Source organism: Bos indicus x Bos taurus, chromosome 2 (genome assembly GCF_003369695.1).
Source record: "Bos indicus x Bos taurus breed Angus x Brahman F1 hybrid chromosome 2, Bos_hybrid_MaternalHap_v2.0, whole genome shotgun sequence".
Classification (NCBI taxonomy): Eukaryota; Metazoa; Chordata; class Mammalia; order Artiodactyla; family Bovidae; genus Bos; species Bos indicus x Bos taurus.
In genome coordinates this window covers 40,332,136-40,348,429 of record NC_040077.1, presented here as the reverse complement: position 1 = coordinate 40,348,429, position 16,294 = coordinate 40,332,136, and the positions used below count along the sequence as shown (strand labels likewise).

The 16,294-nt window shown below is 35.1% G+C and overlaps 1 non-coding gene across 1 annotated transcript; it reads right to left on the bottom strand.

Annotated features, from left to right (window-relative positions):
• Positions 1-3,560: 3,560 nt before the first annotated feature.
• LOC113881618 lies at positions 3,561-3,716 on the bottom strand. Its single transcript, XR_003508106.1, has one exon. It is a non-coding gene; the product is annotated as a U1 spliceosomal RNA (small nuclear RNA).
• Between the last annotated feature and the right edge of the window lie 12,578 nt (positions 3,717-16,294).

Here is a 16,294-nt window from a genome sequence, read left to right as displayed (position 1 = left end):
GTGTGGATTTTTATAATAAGAGTAAATGTTTTATATTTGTTTTGCTGATTTTAAAAGTGGTCCCTTCTTATACATTTCCATAATACTTTCTGGAAAACAGTTGGAAAGGCACTGCAGTTAGTTTTCCAGTGTTCCAATTTGAAATGTGGTCTTAACCTTCTTACTCAAGAACTTCAGCTTCTTATATCATTTACTACCCACTGTTATTTGTGTAAAAACTGTCTCTTCCTTTACACTGAGAAGTGTTTTAAGGACCAGAAGCCGTATTTTGGAGCTATCTCACCACTATACCAATCCTAGAAATAAAGTTAATAGTAAATAGACAATGCCAAAAAATATGTATTAAATATTTGGTAAATTGTTCATCAAATCCAAAGAACTCACATATTTTTCATTTTAATGTAAGCAATATCTCCATTGATTTGTTTTCATAAGGAATGACTACTTGGGCTCACTGGTGAACCAATTAGAATGATAATAATGTTTTTTAATTTATTTTTTAAATTGAGGGATAATTGCTTCATTTTCTGCCAAACATCAACATGAAGATAACAATGTTGATAACATTGCTATCAGTAGATAACAATAATCTATTGTTATCAATAGATAACAACTGTGTTGTTGTTATTTTATATCAGGGCTAAACTCTATATGGTTTATGCCACTCAAAGTTGCCCTTTTCAGAATAATCCATGAACTAGGATTTTCCTATTCCAATATATTATTTTTTTTCTTCAGAATACTGTTTGAGCTACATATTTGATAAGATCATATGTGTTCGTAGGCTAATGTGTAGTAACGGTTTAACTTTCTAGGTAACAATTGTGATAATGCCCAAACCCAGAGGAATATTTCTCATTATAGACACTTCAGGTAACATAGCAAAGAATGGAAAAAAATATTCTAAATCAGTTGAATTTATAAGTATTTTGTGCTATATTTACAAAATAGATTCTCTTAGATAGCAAAAGCTCAATGAATAGTCTTCATGATTCAATGTTTCCTTTAGCTCTTGGGGCTTAGCAACCTTGGTGTTAAGCAAATGTAAAACCATAGCAATTACTCTCAAATTTTTCTTTAGCAGCAGAGTTAGTTTATTGTTCTAAATTCTTGAAATTACAGAGTAGTATAAAAAGGAGTAAAAGGCTATGTGAACTGAAACTTCAGAATAACTCTTTAAACAAGGTCAAAGCATATCACCATTATTCTATTTCAATCATTTATATATATTCATTATTATATTTACTAAGAATCTATAATACAGCACAAATTCAGTAAAGAACAAACATGTGTTGCTGGTGAGAATGTTTTGAAAATAGCGCTTTGTAAATTCACTTGGAAAAAAATTAAAATACAAACTTTGAAATTCCATTTATACTGTTGGCAGACTGTTTCAAATGCCTGTAAGCCTAAGTATTTCATATAAATTTCTTTTCCTTCATTAATATTGAGCACCTGAGAAAAATCATGTAAGGCTTTCAGAAACCTGATTTTGACTAGATAAATACCAAAATGAAATGATTATTCATGATACTAGTTGGCCTCTTTAGATACATACCTAAGACTGTGGGTATGTAAATCCACCATGTTTAACTGAGTACATCAGAGCTGAAGATTGAATTATCCACAACCCAGGGATAGAAATAATTATATTAGAGCTCATTTCAGACCATGTAGTTCTCTATTAGTAATTGTATTGGGCTATTGAGACACAATCATTAGAGACATAAAATGGTCATTTTGTATATTAGTAGTAAAAGAAAAAATCATAAACCTTTAAGGAGAATTCATAAAATATGTACTTTTGACTCACAGTTAAAACATTGATTAAATTGTACTCTACAAAAGCAGGCATTAAAAAATAGGGAGCATCACCAAGGAGGCTGACTACCAACAACCACCTTAACTTTTTACAAGTATCCAGTCACCAATAATGTAATAAGCACAGGACTTTGAAACACATCTATTATTAAATGCACCTAGAAAATGAGATGCTTGCCATCAAACTGCTCAATGTTTTGAATAAGACTCTTATAGCCAAGAACAACATTAAGCTGGTAGAGATGCTCAAAGTCTATGGCTCAATTTGTTTCTTAAAACGTTTCAGAGGTTTCTAAATAAAATTGCCACGCTATGGACTTTGCATAATAAATACCTTTCTTATAATCATTCAAAGAAAAACATCTAATTGGACAACTGTTCTAAAACCTACTTATTGTTTTATCACTACTATTGTTGTTGTTTAGTCACTAAGTTGTGTCCAACTCTTTGCGACCCCATGGGCTACAGACCACCAGGCTCTTCTGTCCATGGGATTTCCCAGGCAAGAGTACTGGAGTGGTTTGCCATTCCCCTCTCCAGGGGATCTTCCTCACCCAGGGTTCAAACCCCGGTCTCCTGTATAGAAGGCAGATTCTTTACCATCTGAGCCACACCGTAACTGTCTCTAAACCTTGGATTTATATTGTATTGTTTTGTTTCCCTGTAAGCCTACAAATATAGGTAGATGCTTTACGTGAATTAACTTGCTTACTCCTCACAGCATGGTGTTGTGAGATCTATAGTTTGTCCCATTAGTTTGTCCCATAGAGAAAAGTAAAACACAGAAAGGCATAGAATGTTGCCCAGTGTCATGGATCTAGGAAGTAGCACATTTGTGATTCAAAACCACCAGATATTCTAGCTCCAGGACCATATGTTTATTTTCACCAGTTCCAAAGTTCATTTTGAACATTGTTAAATAAATCACTTCTTACTTTTACTTATGAAAGTTAAATACTTAAATGCTTATTGTATTCTCTTGTTTTCAAAAGAAAACTGAGACAATGTAAGAAGGCCAGTAAATCATGGCTTCATCAGTCACCCTCCAAAACTCTCAACTTTTCCTCATCCAACATTTTAAGTGCTGATTATGTTGAGGTGAGTTTATAAAACTGGCCACTTGTTTTTTAAGCTAAAAGAAATAAAAAAGATATACAGTCTATTGAATAATCATTATTTTTTTGCAACTATTCCCTCAAACTACATTGAAAGCTAAATATGATCTCCATAAACATTCCCAATGGCAATGCCACTAAACAGAAAAAAAAAGTCAGTTAATTATGTCACATGTCATTTAGGCAAGTTGTCTCTTAACATTTAAATATTAATCATATGAGCTACCTCCACAAACTAAACACATCTTGGAGTCGCAGTCAGACATGTGGAGTCATAGTCAGACTTAGGCTGAATTTATACCTCAGGGATGGTGTCTTTGAAAAATCAAAGTATAAGTCAATACAAGTTTAAACATGGCAACTGACTCATAGAAAGCATGGTACAAAAGCTCATCCCTGGCCACATCTCAATGTCTTCCCGTCAGTTCTAGAATTCTCTTCTATGGAAATACATATATCAGGCAATCACATAGGTCATATAATTCCAGAAATTCAGAAAAGTTTCATGGTCTCTTTTGATCCTTCTTAAATAAACTCACTGATGTTACTCACTAGTTGACCTATCCAGTTACTGCTCTTATCTTGACCAGATTTAAAATGAATTAACTTTTATTAAATGCTATTTTTAGTGCAAATACCAGCCTCCACTATCACAAATTATACAGTTGGGCTTCCCACATTTGGGGAAATTGCAGGGATCAGCACACTGGTGTGAAGTGGATGAACCTAACTGGGAAAACCATCTTCATGGTCATGGTACCTCCCCTACCAGGTAAGTGTAAATATCTACTATTTTTAATAATACACATTAGATCAGGAGCTTTAGCAATATTATTTCAAAAGTAACCCCAGTTTTACAGAGGGAGCTGAGACTCAGAGAAATCAAAGAATCTGGCTCTAGGATAACCAGGCAGCCAGTAAATGGCAGAATTAGTACACAAACTCACATCTTTATGCTATAAAATAATTTATAATATAAAAGACTTTATGATATAGAAGAATTTTAAAGAGCCATCACATGAAATTAGCTGTTCTTTCAAAGGGTGGTCATACTCTGGCCACACCCTAATCCTAGCAAAGATGGCCTTATTTTTATAGTCTTATTTTATAGACTCTGAGATTTTCTGCCAAGAACCCTTTGCTCTGAGCCTCAGGCCACTTAACCAGGGCCGTAAGCCCTGTTTAGCTTCAGCCGGTCTTCTTTTCAAGAGCGTATATTTCTGTTGTCTCTTCCTAGATATGACTCGGATCCTAGTAAGTTCCTCCTTAACTCAGCAACTGCCTGTCCCTTGGACTAATCTTCTCTTACCCTATTCCCAGAAGAAGGGGCAATGGGAGCAGTGTTCTAGAAGGAATGAGAAGGAAAGAACGAATTTTAACTATTTCACAGTTGTGCGTGTGCATGACAAGTTGCTTCAGTCGTGTCCAACTCTGTGCAGCGCTATGGACTGTAGCCCGTCAGGCTCCTCTGTCCATGGAATTCTCCAGGCAAGAATACTGGAGTGTGTTACCATGCCCTCCTTCAGGGGATCTTCCCCATCCAGGGATCAAACCCTCGTCTCTTATGTCTCTTGCACTGGCTTGCAGGTTCTTTACCACTAGCACCACCTAGGCAGCTCATTTCATTGTTAAATCAGACTAAACCTAGCTAAGGAAATAAACATGCTTATTATATAGATAGATCTTGTGAAAGTCTCTCAGTCGAGTCTGACTCTGTGCAACGCCATGTACTGTAGCCCACCAGGCTCTTCTATCCATGGAATTCTCCAGGCAAGAATACTGGAGCAGGTTGCTTTGCCTTCCTCCAGGGGATCTTCCTGACCCAGGGATCAAAACTGGGTCTCCTGTCCTGAAAGCAGAATCTTTATGGTCTGAGCCACCAGGGATGAGTACAAACTGCATTCTTTGTATGAATTTAGCTCTACAATGATCCCATTTGATCCATAAGGTAACAGCCTCAGGGAGAATTAAATGGCTTAATATAAAATTGGCTCTGATAAAGGCAGAAATTCTGGACCATTCTTAGTTGTTGCCATCCAATCTGAAATCTTAAGTCATAAATCTACTTTTTAAATATATTATTTTACCATTTTAGTTTATATGTAAGTATTCTTAGCGGTACTTTCAATCAGACTAAATGAATCACATTGCAATATTTAAGCATTATACTTAAAAAAGCAGTCAGGTTATGTTCTTAGTGTCTAGTACTTGCTGAAGAACACTTCAAATGAAAAAAAACACACCCATTGGCTTTTTATTTTTGAAAATATATGAATCTCAACTAGGCAGCAATTGCATTCTAGAGAAAATTTTTAGTCAGATTCTACTATGAACTGATCCTGTGCTCTCTTTGTCATCACTACAGAGGGCAGCAACAGACAGCAGAGCTCCTTAGCATTACAGAGGCAATGTTAAATTTCCTAGTAAACAAGAGGGTTAAACACAAAGTCACGCTTAAATCACTCTAAATTATCTTTTGCCTTGATGCTGCTTAAAAGTAACCACACCTATAAACTTTTATATAAGTTAGCAGGCAAATGGATATGGGAAGTATCAAGAAAAACTACATTTTTTTCAAAAGTTGAATCTAGGACATTTTGTAATTCTGCCAAAAGCAGCTTTGAACAATAAACATAGACTATGTGTCATGTAATATTGCAGCAATTGAAATTTAGTCTGCTTTTCTTCTGTTTTTTTTTTTTAACTTGTTTTATTTAATCCTTTGTCTTAAGTGAAAGTACTTTATATAAAATATTTACTATTATTATAAAAATATTTTAAAATATATCCAAGTTTATTTTTCAGCAGGTAAGAACATTAGAAGCCATGGTTTTAGAGTAGGAAGATTTACCTGCAAAGTGCATTCTGGACAGAAATAATTGGGAACAGCAGTCTGCAAGGAGAACTTAGTACTTGCTCCTTAGCTTGGTTGCATAGACCTACAACTGATTGTACATGCAAAGGAGGGCAGCAAAGGTCTTATGATCAAAAGAGAAGAAATGACTGACAACACAGAGCTAGTTCAAAGGAACTAATGGAATAATTAGTCCCAAAAAGACCAAAAAGACTGAAGAATTCATGATGTCATAAAAAGCAGAGCTACTTAAATTGGATTAGAAAATAAAAATGACATGAACATTGTAAATATTCACAGATCACATCATTGACGTGTAATGTGCCGTTAAATGATGTCAAATTAAAGGGGAAATTACATGTGTTAGAACTAGGATGAATAAAGAGAAGACATTTAAAGATACATGGTCCTTCAAGTGAAAATTCCTAACATATATTACATAGATGATCATCATCCAGACAGTGAAACTGGGTGAAATATAAAATAAAATATAAGGGAAAATATGCTAACTAAAAACAACTCATTTTCCTAATATTATAAATTGTAGGGAACTTTAGATTTCAGAGGAGATAATTTCAGAATTTGCTTTATACAAAGAAAATCCAAATTCTTACGGTAAATAACCAATAATGCCTTTAAACTCTTAAAATCTGTCCTATCATCCGCCCTAAGTATTGAATTAGTAGCATGCAAATTTGTCAGAAAAAGAAAGAATCTCCAGGTCTATTTTAATTTTCATATACTCAGTGTCCTCTTGCCAATCGTGTACGTTTTTGAATCATTTCAGTGACTTTGCACTTGTTTTGAAACCTATCTATAAGTCATAAAAAGAGAAAACAAAAACACTGCCTGAGGCAAATGTAACATTTGCCTTCTTCCAGGGTCCTCCTCAAATCTCTTGCTGACAATAACTTGATTAACACATAATTAACCTGAATTTAGGGCTTCCCTGGTGGTTCAGTAGTAAGGAAACTGCCTGCAATGCAGGAGACCCATGTTCAATCCCTGGGTCAGGAAGACCCCTGGAGGAGGAAAGGACAACCCACTTCAGTATTTTTGCGTGGAGAATTCCACGGACAGAGGAGCCTGGCGGGCTACAGTCCATGGGGTCTCAAAAGAGTCAGACACGACTTACTGGCTAAACAACAACAATCAGAATTTAACACACAATTCAAATACTTCCAAAATGTATACAAACACTGTAATAACTTCATGGCAATACACAAATATTTAGCTAAAAAACAGTTTCATTCCAGACGCATTTAATTTTTGACAAATACTTTACAAAGCGTTTAAAATCATTCGCCTTTTAACTGGGATGTATTCTTTACATTTATCTATTTTTACTGTCAATAAGCTCAGCTTTACATGACTCTTTTGTCATATTAATGAGATACTAAGTACTTTTTTTTTTTCTTATTGAGGCTTAACTGAAGTGACTTAGCACGCATGCGCACACACAGCCGCTAAATTGTGTCAGACTCTTTGCGGACTTCCAGGTTCCTCTGCCCATGACATTTTCCAGGGAAGAATACTGGAGTGGGTTGCCATTTCCTATTCCAGGGGATCCTCCCCACCCAGGGATTGAACCCATGTCTCTAGCATCTCCTGCACTGGCAGGTGGATTCTCTACCAGTAGCATCACCTGAGAAGTATACCATAGCCTTAATACCTCTAATTAACACAAGAAGTAAAGCCCAAATTAACAACAGATATTATTTCAGTTCCCTGGTAATATATTAACTTCTTGGCATCCCTGGTGGCTCAGATGGTAAAGAACCCACTTACAATGCCAGAGACCTGGCTTTGATCCCAGGGTTGGGAAGATACCCTGGAGAAAGGAATGACAACCCACTCCAGTATTCTTGCCTGGAGAATCCCATGGACAGAGGAGCCTGGTGGGCTAGAGACAGACATGACTGAGTGACTAACGCTTTCACTTTTAGTTTCTTTCATTATACTCCTTCAAACTGACCACATGTATTAAAACTCAAAATGTACTCTTGGTGCTGAGTAGGATTTTTCTCTATTTTCAAAAGTTTCATAGGTTTCCTTATGGTATGTCTGAAAAGGCAGATGAGTTAAGACAAAAATGTAATCCTAGTTGCATTGAAATATTCAGCAGAGTCTTTCGTCAATAGATATAATCTCCAATTACAATAATTTATGTAAGCATTTCATTAATCTCATGGAACTTGAACTGACTATGTATACTTCTCACAAAGAAGAACAAACTTTCAGAAAATATAGCAAGTAGGAGTTGTCTGTGACATGGTGCAGAGTGTTTCTTCCTCTCCCATGCTTGGTTCTAGTAAAATCTGTAAAATAAAATGCTCATTCCTCAGGAGGAAGATTAAAACTCTGGAATAGAGAAGGGAAGAGTGCATCTATTGTGACGCACCTAATTAATTCACAGATAGGAAAACAGGAAGCTTAAATATTGCAAATCAATACATAAAATACCTAGCTTTTTTCCAGCCTTAGACCAAGGACATCAATCCTTTACTTCTTCAGGCTACACTTATATGCAATAACAGAGGAAAAAAGAAAATAGGTTCTTTCTTTTTTTTTTTTCTTATAGGGAAAAGGGAGAAAATCTACTATGAACCAGATTTTGTGCAGTTACCTTTTATATGTCACTGTTCTAATCCTCATGAGAGCAAAGAAACAGGGCCAGAGAAATGAAGAAAAAGATTCAAATTTAGTCATACAATATGTTACTTATAAAAAAGAGAATTCAAGCCCATTTTAGCTGACTTCAAAGTTGATCATCTTTCTCTAATAGACTTAAAATCTCATATTCTATAACAGCCATCTATAAAAATGAATTTTACCAAAAATAGAATAATTGGCCTCATTTGGGAATAGAGTTTTGGCCCTGGCCCCCAAAACTCCTACCTTATGAAAATCCAGTAGTGTCCATGATTAAGAGTACAGAAACTGGGAGCTACATGACTTAAAATTTCTATCTTTTCCATCCACCAGGTCTTTGATCTTGAGTAAGTTACTTACATTCTCTGCCACAATTTTCATCTGCAAAATTAGAATAATGATAATAACAATACTGCATAGAGTTGTTCTGAGAATTAAAGTAATTATTTATGCAAAGAATTTAAAGCAATTCTTAGTATACAGTAAGTGAATCATTGGTCATTTTAAGCATTATCAACCTACAATCGAAAAAATTATTGATATTTTCATAAATACTTCTCACAAATATAATAAAACCTAAAGTTGTAAGTGCTGTGTAGAATTTAAGAATCTTAATTTTGGGTGGGATACAGTCAAAATGACCATTGATAAGAAAACGGGGGAAGAAATACAGAATCAAAGCTGAAAATGCCAGAGAATATAAATCAAATGAATGACTGGAATTGAAATAGCACATTATTTAGAATTAATCATAGACAAACATAGACAAAAATTAAATATGCACTAAATTCTTAGTACAATGAACAAGAGAAAAATTCAGAGTAGGCTTTAATTTCTGAAAGAAAGAGTAAATTACAACCCTAATAATCCTTTCCTAGAATCAGCTTAAATTGCTCAAATATGCTAGTTTGATTTTATTTTATAAGAGGAAGCTTAAAAGTTTGGGTTCTCCATTCACTTCTGCTCCTTGGTAGAGAAGGGGTAAGAAAGGTAGAAAAATTCACTCTAGTAATGGTTAATTTTTTCAAAGTGTTCTGAACATTTTAGATAATCAGTGTAGACTATGCCACTATGGAAGCTTTTGAAGGATTAATAAATCTGTTCTGAAGATTCCTACTGAAAATGTGGCAGATGGGAAGGGTATATATGGCCTAAGGTAAAACCTTTGACAAGACAGAGGGTATCTGGATTCTGAATTGGCCTAGGCTATGACAAGTGATTGTAAATTTCCTTTTGCAGTCTATAATCTTGTCAGAAACTAATGCAATTCTCTCTGTTGCAATTTTCATTAATATTTAGACTAGCTTTAATGTAGAAAATGGACTGAATACTGGGTATAAACTATTTTATTGACTAAACATGTAGATAGCTTTTAAGTTCTACCAACATTTCTAAGCCAACTGCAATGATTTTGAAACTAATATTATATAAAGAATTTTTATATGCATACTCTGCATTCTCTGAAGGTTATTTTCTGAGTTATATTAAATTTCAAGGAAAAAGAGTCCTATAACATATTAGAATGTTCCCACATTTTATCATGTATATCAATAATCTAAATTGTGGTCAATAAAGAAATCAATCTATGAAGAATAATATTACCATATTGGTTAAATGAGTTAACCTTTTCTAGACATAGTGTGAGGAGTATAACAATGAATATTTTCTTTTAATGAATATAGGCATTCACAGTAGAGGAAATAAATGCTCATAAACTTGTGGACTTACTCTATGACAGAGGGGGAAGAAAGCTGATAAATCTAGGATATCAATCATAAAATGTAATTTTTCAATCATAGTCTTATTTGGAAAAATGCAATGAGAATGATAAGAAACAGTCACTTTTATTCTAAAGTATGCCACCCCCACTCCTGGAAGAAATTAACTCATAGGGGATTAATATATATAATCCCATTTCCTCCTAATATCAAGCATTAACATTTTCAAATAATAAAAATTATTTGAATATTTTTCTCAAGGTCTCTTATAAATCTCATTCCCGATTCTTCATCTCCATCTTTTCCTCACAACACTGTATCTTTGGAAATGCGAGTATGAATTAATCTAAACTGATTGAATAGAGTTCCAGGTAAACAAAACAATTTTTATATAAACATGTACAAACCAGAAAGTAAATCAAGCAATAGACCTTTGTTTGTAATAATTTATATTATTTGAGCTTAGAGTTATTTCTAAATGTGTGTGCAGTTTTTGGGCAAAATAATGTGTTGTTGTTGCTGCTACTGCTGCTAAGTTGCTTCAGTCGTGTCCGACTCTGTGCAACCCCATGGACGGCAGCCCACCAGGCTTCCCCGTCCGTGGGATTCTCCAGGAAAGAACAGTGGAGTGGGTTGCCATTTCCTTCTCCAATGCATGAAAGTGAAAAGTGAAAGTGAAGTCGCTCAGTCATGTTCGACTCTAGCGACCCCATGGACTGCAGCCTACCAGGCTCCTCTGTCCATGGGACTTTCCAGGCAAGAGTACTGGAGTGGGGTGCCATTGCCTTCCCCGAAATAATGTGTATTTTTCTCTTATTGAAGATGAAAGAAATTCAATGATATTAGAAATTATTTAATGAAATAAAGTGTTTAGTCCAGAGTTTTAAAAGCAAAGAAGGATGCAATAGCACATAACAAGGACTCCTAATGAGAGCATAGGGTTTTTTCCTGATAGATTAATACCAGGGTTACAGACAGAAAGTTTTCAGTTCATCATAAGGAAAACTTTTACAAAGTTGGCACAGGATGGCTTCAAACACATTAATTGTGACATGGTGTTTAAAATTTTATTATGAGATTAAACATCCAGAAATGGACAAAACAATTAGAAACTGAAACTCCACTCTAACAGGGCATGTTGGAAGTATAAGGGTAGAATAATTCTACTAAACCGTAGCCAGGCCCTCACTACTTCTCAGGATTCTTTCACTTTTTGTTTGTATGTGTGTGATTTCATTATTTTTCTCAGTTGCAACTCTGAAATAATCTCTACCTTGTTTAAAAGAACAGCCCACTTTTGCAAATTGCCTTGGCTACTATTTCATGAGAAGATGGAGTTTATCTGCTGTGAATACCATCTTCTACTTCAGAACCTCAACTTTTATCCCTTGCTTTCAATTTCTGTCTTTACTCAAGAAAGTGATGTTTTTTCATGTGAATGTGCTTGTCCTTCACTTTTCTAGAGCCTTTCAACCCAGGCATAATTTCTCTGCTGTAGAAATTGCTTTCCCTTTTCATTTTCAAGACAACATCTTATCATTGGTTTTACCTTTGTTATCAAATATTTACAATGTCCTCTATATCTCTAGTGCACATCTCCCCATCCACCAACTTTTACTCTCTTGAAGTGTGGATTGCTTCTCACCACTGTGCCAAAGCCACTCATGAAGGTTAGAAGACTACCTAGCCATAAATTTCTAAGTAAAACAGAATCCTGCTTTATTATCTACCACTTCCTCCAAGCATGCTCTCTTTCTAATTTTACAATTTTATTAATAGCACCAGTATTGTCCCCAACACTCAGAATTGTCCTGGATTCCTCCTTCTCCCTTACTCCTTTTTCCTTGACCAGGTTCCATCATCAACCTATGTCCAAGACCAGTAGATCCCACATCCTTTCATTGTGGGATGATGAGGTTATTGTCTTAGGGGAAGCACAGAGAGTCTGGGAGAGAAACTTCAAGAGGTAACTAAGGAATAAAATTGAAAACTGTCAAGAGACATTGAGATTTTACTAAAATTAGAAGGAACTACTATGGGGTCGCACAGAGTCGGACACGACTGAAGCGATTTTGCAGCAGCAGCAGAGATTACAGATGCAGTCCTTTATGTTCCCAGAGAAGGCAATGGCACCCCACTCTGGTATTCTTGCCTGGAAAATCCCGTGGACGGAGGAGCCTAGTAGGCTGCAGTCCATGGGATCGCTAGGAGTCGGACATGACTGAATGACCTCACTTTCATGCCGTTGAGAAGGAAATGGCAACCCACTCCACTGTTCTTGCCTGGAGAATCCCAGGGATGGGGGAGCCTAGTGGGCTGCCATCTATGGGGTCACACAGAGTCAGACACGACTGAAGCGACTTAGCAGCAGCAGCAGCCTTTGTGTTCCAATGAAAGTTCAGGCCTATTAAACTTAGAGGATATCTTGATCAGTAAGTCTGGTATGGTTTGCTCTGCACAATGGAGGCTTTTTAAGAAAAGGGAAGAATGGACTCTAAAATGAAGGGCTTATATGCTTATATATGTGAGAGCTTTCTTATTCTTCTACTCAATGCTCTGTGGTGACCTAAATGGGAAGGAAATCTTAAAAATCTTTAAGTTACTCTAAAATTGATTTGCATATTTTGGGAATAGGAAGGTATGGATTTTCTTAGCTACAAGGATTGTCATCTAAATTTCTCAAGATCTCTAGTTTCTATTATTGTCTAATTAATTAGAAACAAAGTAAAGAATGCACTGGAAATTGTTCAACACAAATGTTGTCAGAGGCATAATATCATTTAGAAGTTGAAATTGCTCTCAGGGTATTTCTAGCTGATGACATTGCCTCAATCTGAAGTTAAATTTCTTCATTTTTCTCTGCTTTCCCATTCTAACTGAGCTCTCGCAGAACTGTCAAGGTTGTTTTCCTGGAAGAGGAAAAACAATGGAAACCAAAAAAAAAGAAAAGAAAAGAAATCAGGACAGAGGTTGTTACTTGGCTGCTCAGACCTACAAGGTGTTTCAAGTCCAATTTCAATTCTTATTTCACCAGGTATCTCTGTGCTCCATTTTCCTATGATTCAGCCACACTGGCAAGTCTTCTCTTTTCAGAAGATACATGGCCTTTCACACCCTAATTCTTCCTCTTTTTTTATGCTTTTCGTTCATCTCAAAATGCTTCCACCTCTCTTTTTATCTCATTTAACTAAGATCTTGGTCAAATACAACTTATTTCATGAGGCTTTCTCTGACAGCTCAGATAGAATTTGTTGTCCTTTCCAATGTATCTTTATTGTATCTATAAGTTCCTTCCAAACAGAGATCATATCATGGTTGATGATACTAAATGCTTTCTGGGTTTAATTGAACTGAAGTTCAGCTTGATCCAAAATAAAATTTTCTCCCTGAAGGATTTTCTGATTGTCTGTTAAAAATGACCTCCTTCCTTATGTGCTGCAATTTTCAGTCTTTAATGCCACTGACTTTATTTTTATAGTTAAATGTAAAAATGTTGCTCCTCATATACATCATACAATTCTTGGGGGTAAGATTGTGTTTTCCAACATGTACTCTAGAGTTAATTGCACATAAGTATTCAAACATTCTTGCCTGGTAAATCCCATGGATGGAGGAGCCTGGTAGGCTGCAGTCCATGGGGTTGCTAAGAGTCAGACAAGACTGAGCGACTTCACTTTCACTTTTCACTTTCAGGCATTGGAGAAGGAAATGGCAACCCACTCCAGTGTTCTTGCCTGGAGAATCCCAGGGATGGGGGAGCCTGGTGGGCTGCCATCTCTGGAGTCGTGCAGAGTTGGACATGACTGAAGCGACAGCAGCATTTAGCAGCAGCAGCAGCAGCATTCAAACATTTATTCAATATATTTTATATTTTTCAGAAATCTTCAAAAATGTATGCATCAATATTAACAAATCTTATCCTCAAATCCATATGGTCAAATTAAGAATCAAATTTGCAACACTACATAATATTAATAGGATATGAAACATCAAAAAATATAACAGAAGTTTGAGAGTGGATAAATTTAGATATCACTATAAAAATGTTTTATTTTCTACTTTTCTTGAATGTGAATTTTTGAAGTATGCAGTACTTCATAATTAAAAATATAGACATTTTTGAAAACCAGATATGGTTTTTACAACAGGATTGCTGTCAGGTCATTTGAGTGTCATAAAACCTCTCCCCTAAACTTAGCATATTAATGATATGATTAGAGACCCCAAAATGACTAATTATGATCAAGAAAGAAAAATTTTACCCACCTATGACAATTTAAATGGTCTTCCCTCTCAATGTAATGCTATTCTCATTATTAAAGAATTAAGTCTTTCCTGAATACTTTTGAGGGACAAAATAATGAGCCAATTCTGTTTTACTCAACAGAAATAGTACAATGTGTTATTGTAATCTGACTTGTATCCTACTTGTAAAGCCCTGGAAATTATTATTTTAAATTATGATGTTAGATTAGGTTTTCTGCAGTTTAGTATATGGTAAATGTAACATCATTGCTAAATGCAAATTAGATACTCTACAGCTTTTCCATAGAAAAGCCAAGCATTTTACATATTATAGTCAAGTGCATGTTATTATTAAGAAACAAATTATAATGAAGCTTGATTTAGTATAAAGACAAGATACTGTAGCCTTATAATAGGTGACAATACAGTAGGTTATGTATACAGCAAATCTGCCACATTCAAGTATCAAAAGTATTAAATATGCACCACACTTTAAAAATTTCCACTTACTCCTATTACTTCATGTCAAAGTTACACTTGAAGATTATCATATGTTCCAAACACTGACCAATGTTATATTGCCAAATAAAGCCTGGAATTCATCCAGTAATACTCCAGGGAGATGCACAGGAGGTAAATTCCTCCTCTTAAAACAGTAAAGGTAAAGAGTTCCTATTTCATTCATCAGCAACTAACATTAATTGTTAATTGCCATTTTATGTGTGACTATCTTGTCCTTCAACTATATTTCAAATGGAAGAAGAGAACAGGGGGATACCTTCCCCTTTTTCCTAACCCAAAGTGGATTTGGTTTCAACACAAGTCTAGCTGTACAAGATAGGGAATTAATTTAATTTCCTTGCAGATAAATTTCTTTCTCTTAAAAGAGAAATAGCTTGCACTACTAGATAATCTATAAAAAGTCTTCAAAATAAAAAATTCTATGAAAATTGATCTAACAATTGTTCAGAAAAATAACTGCGATCTGATTAATTGTACAAACAATGGAATCACTATTTAACATCATAGTATGCATAAATTCTCAAAACCACCCTTATAGTTGGTGAGGATAAATCAAGTAGCTGCCATCCTATCATCCAGAAGCATTTGGCCCTGCCTAACACATCCCACCTTTGTACAAATTGTGGGCAGGCAGTATTTGGAAGAAGAGGAAAGTGAAAACATAGCAATTAGAACTACAAGTAGCAAAGCAGCCTACAAATTATTAAACAAAACTCCTCAAAGATATGTTTCTTACTGTTTCTAATCATTGTGTTCATTAAATAAAGTGCTATTTACAAAAGCAAAAAAGAAAAGAGCAGGGACACCAATGGGTTTGTTGCATGCAGAATAAATCGGCTCAAAAGCAATTCATTATTAATGCCTGAATATTCTTGCTAAACAGTTCTGATTATTTCACAAGAAAGAGGTCAAGGTAGTGGAGAAAGGGATTTAATCAAATAAACTCTCAATCTCTCTCCAAATAGCATTTTCATCCAGCTGCATGTAAATTCATCAGATGACTAGCCTCCAAAAGCACAGGCAAGGTTAATCTGCTATGACTGTTAAAACTTCGATGATATGCCTATTGAATAAAGATTTAAAATGGGATGAGCTGTGCAAGTTACCCCAAAATAGATTTTTTTTTTTGCTTTTAATATACATGAAATTTCCACTGTTAAAAACAAACAAATAAATTACATTTCTTTCATCTACATTAGAGACTTAAATCTTCCATTTAAATTATTAATTTCTTAGAAAGAGCTCTTAGTGATGTTGTGTAGCTTTCATTTATTAGTATTTTTAGGACTTTCCACCCTCAGGTTCCAGAAACTCAAAGTAGTTCTATACTGGTTAAAATTAGCTTAAAAACCTTAAAACCTATGAAT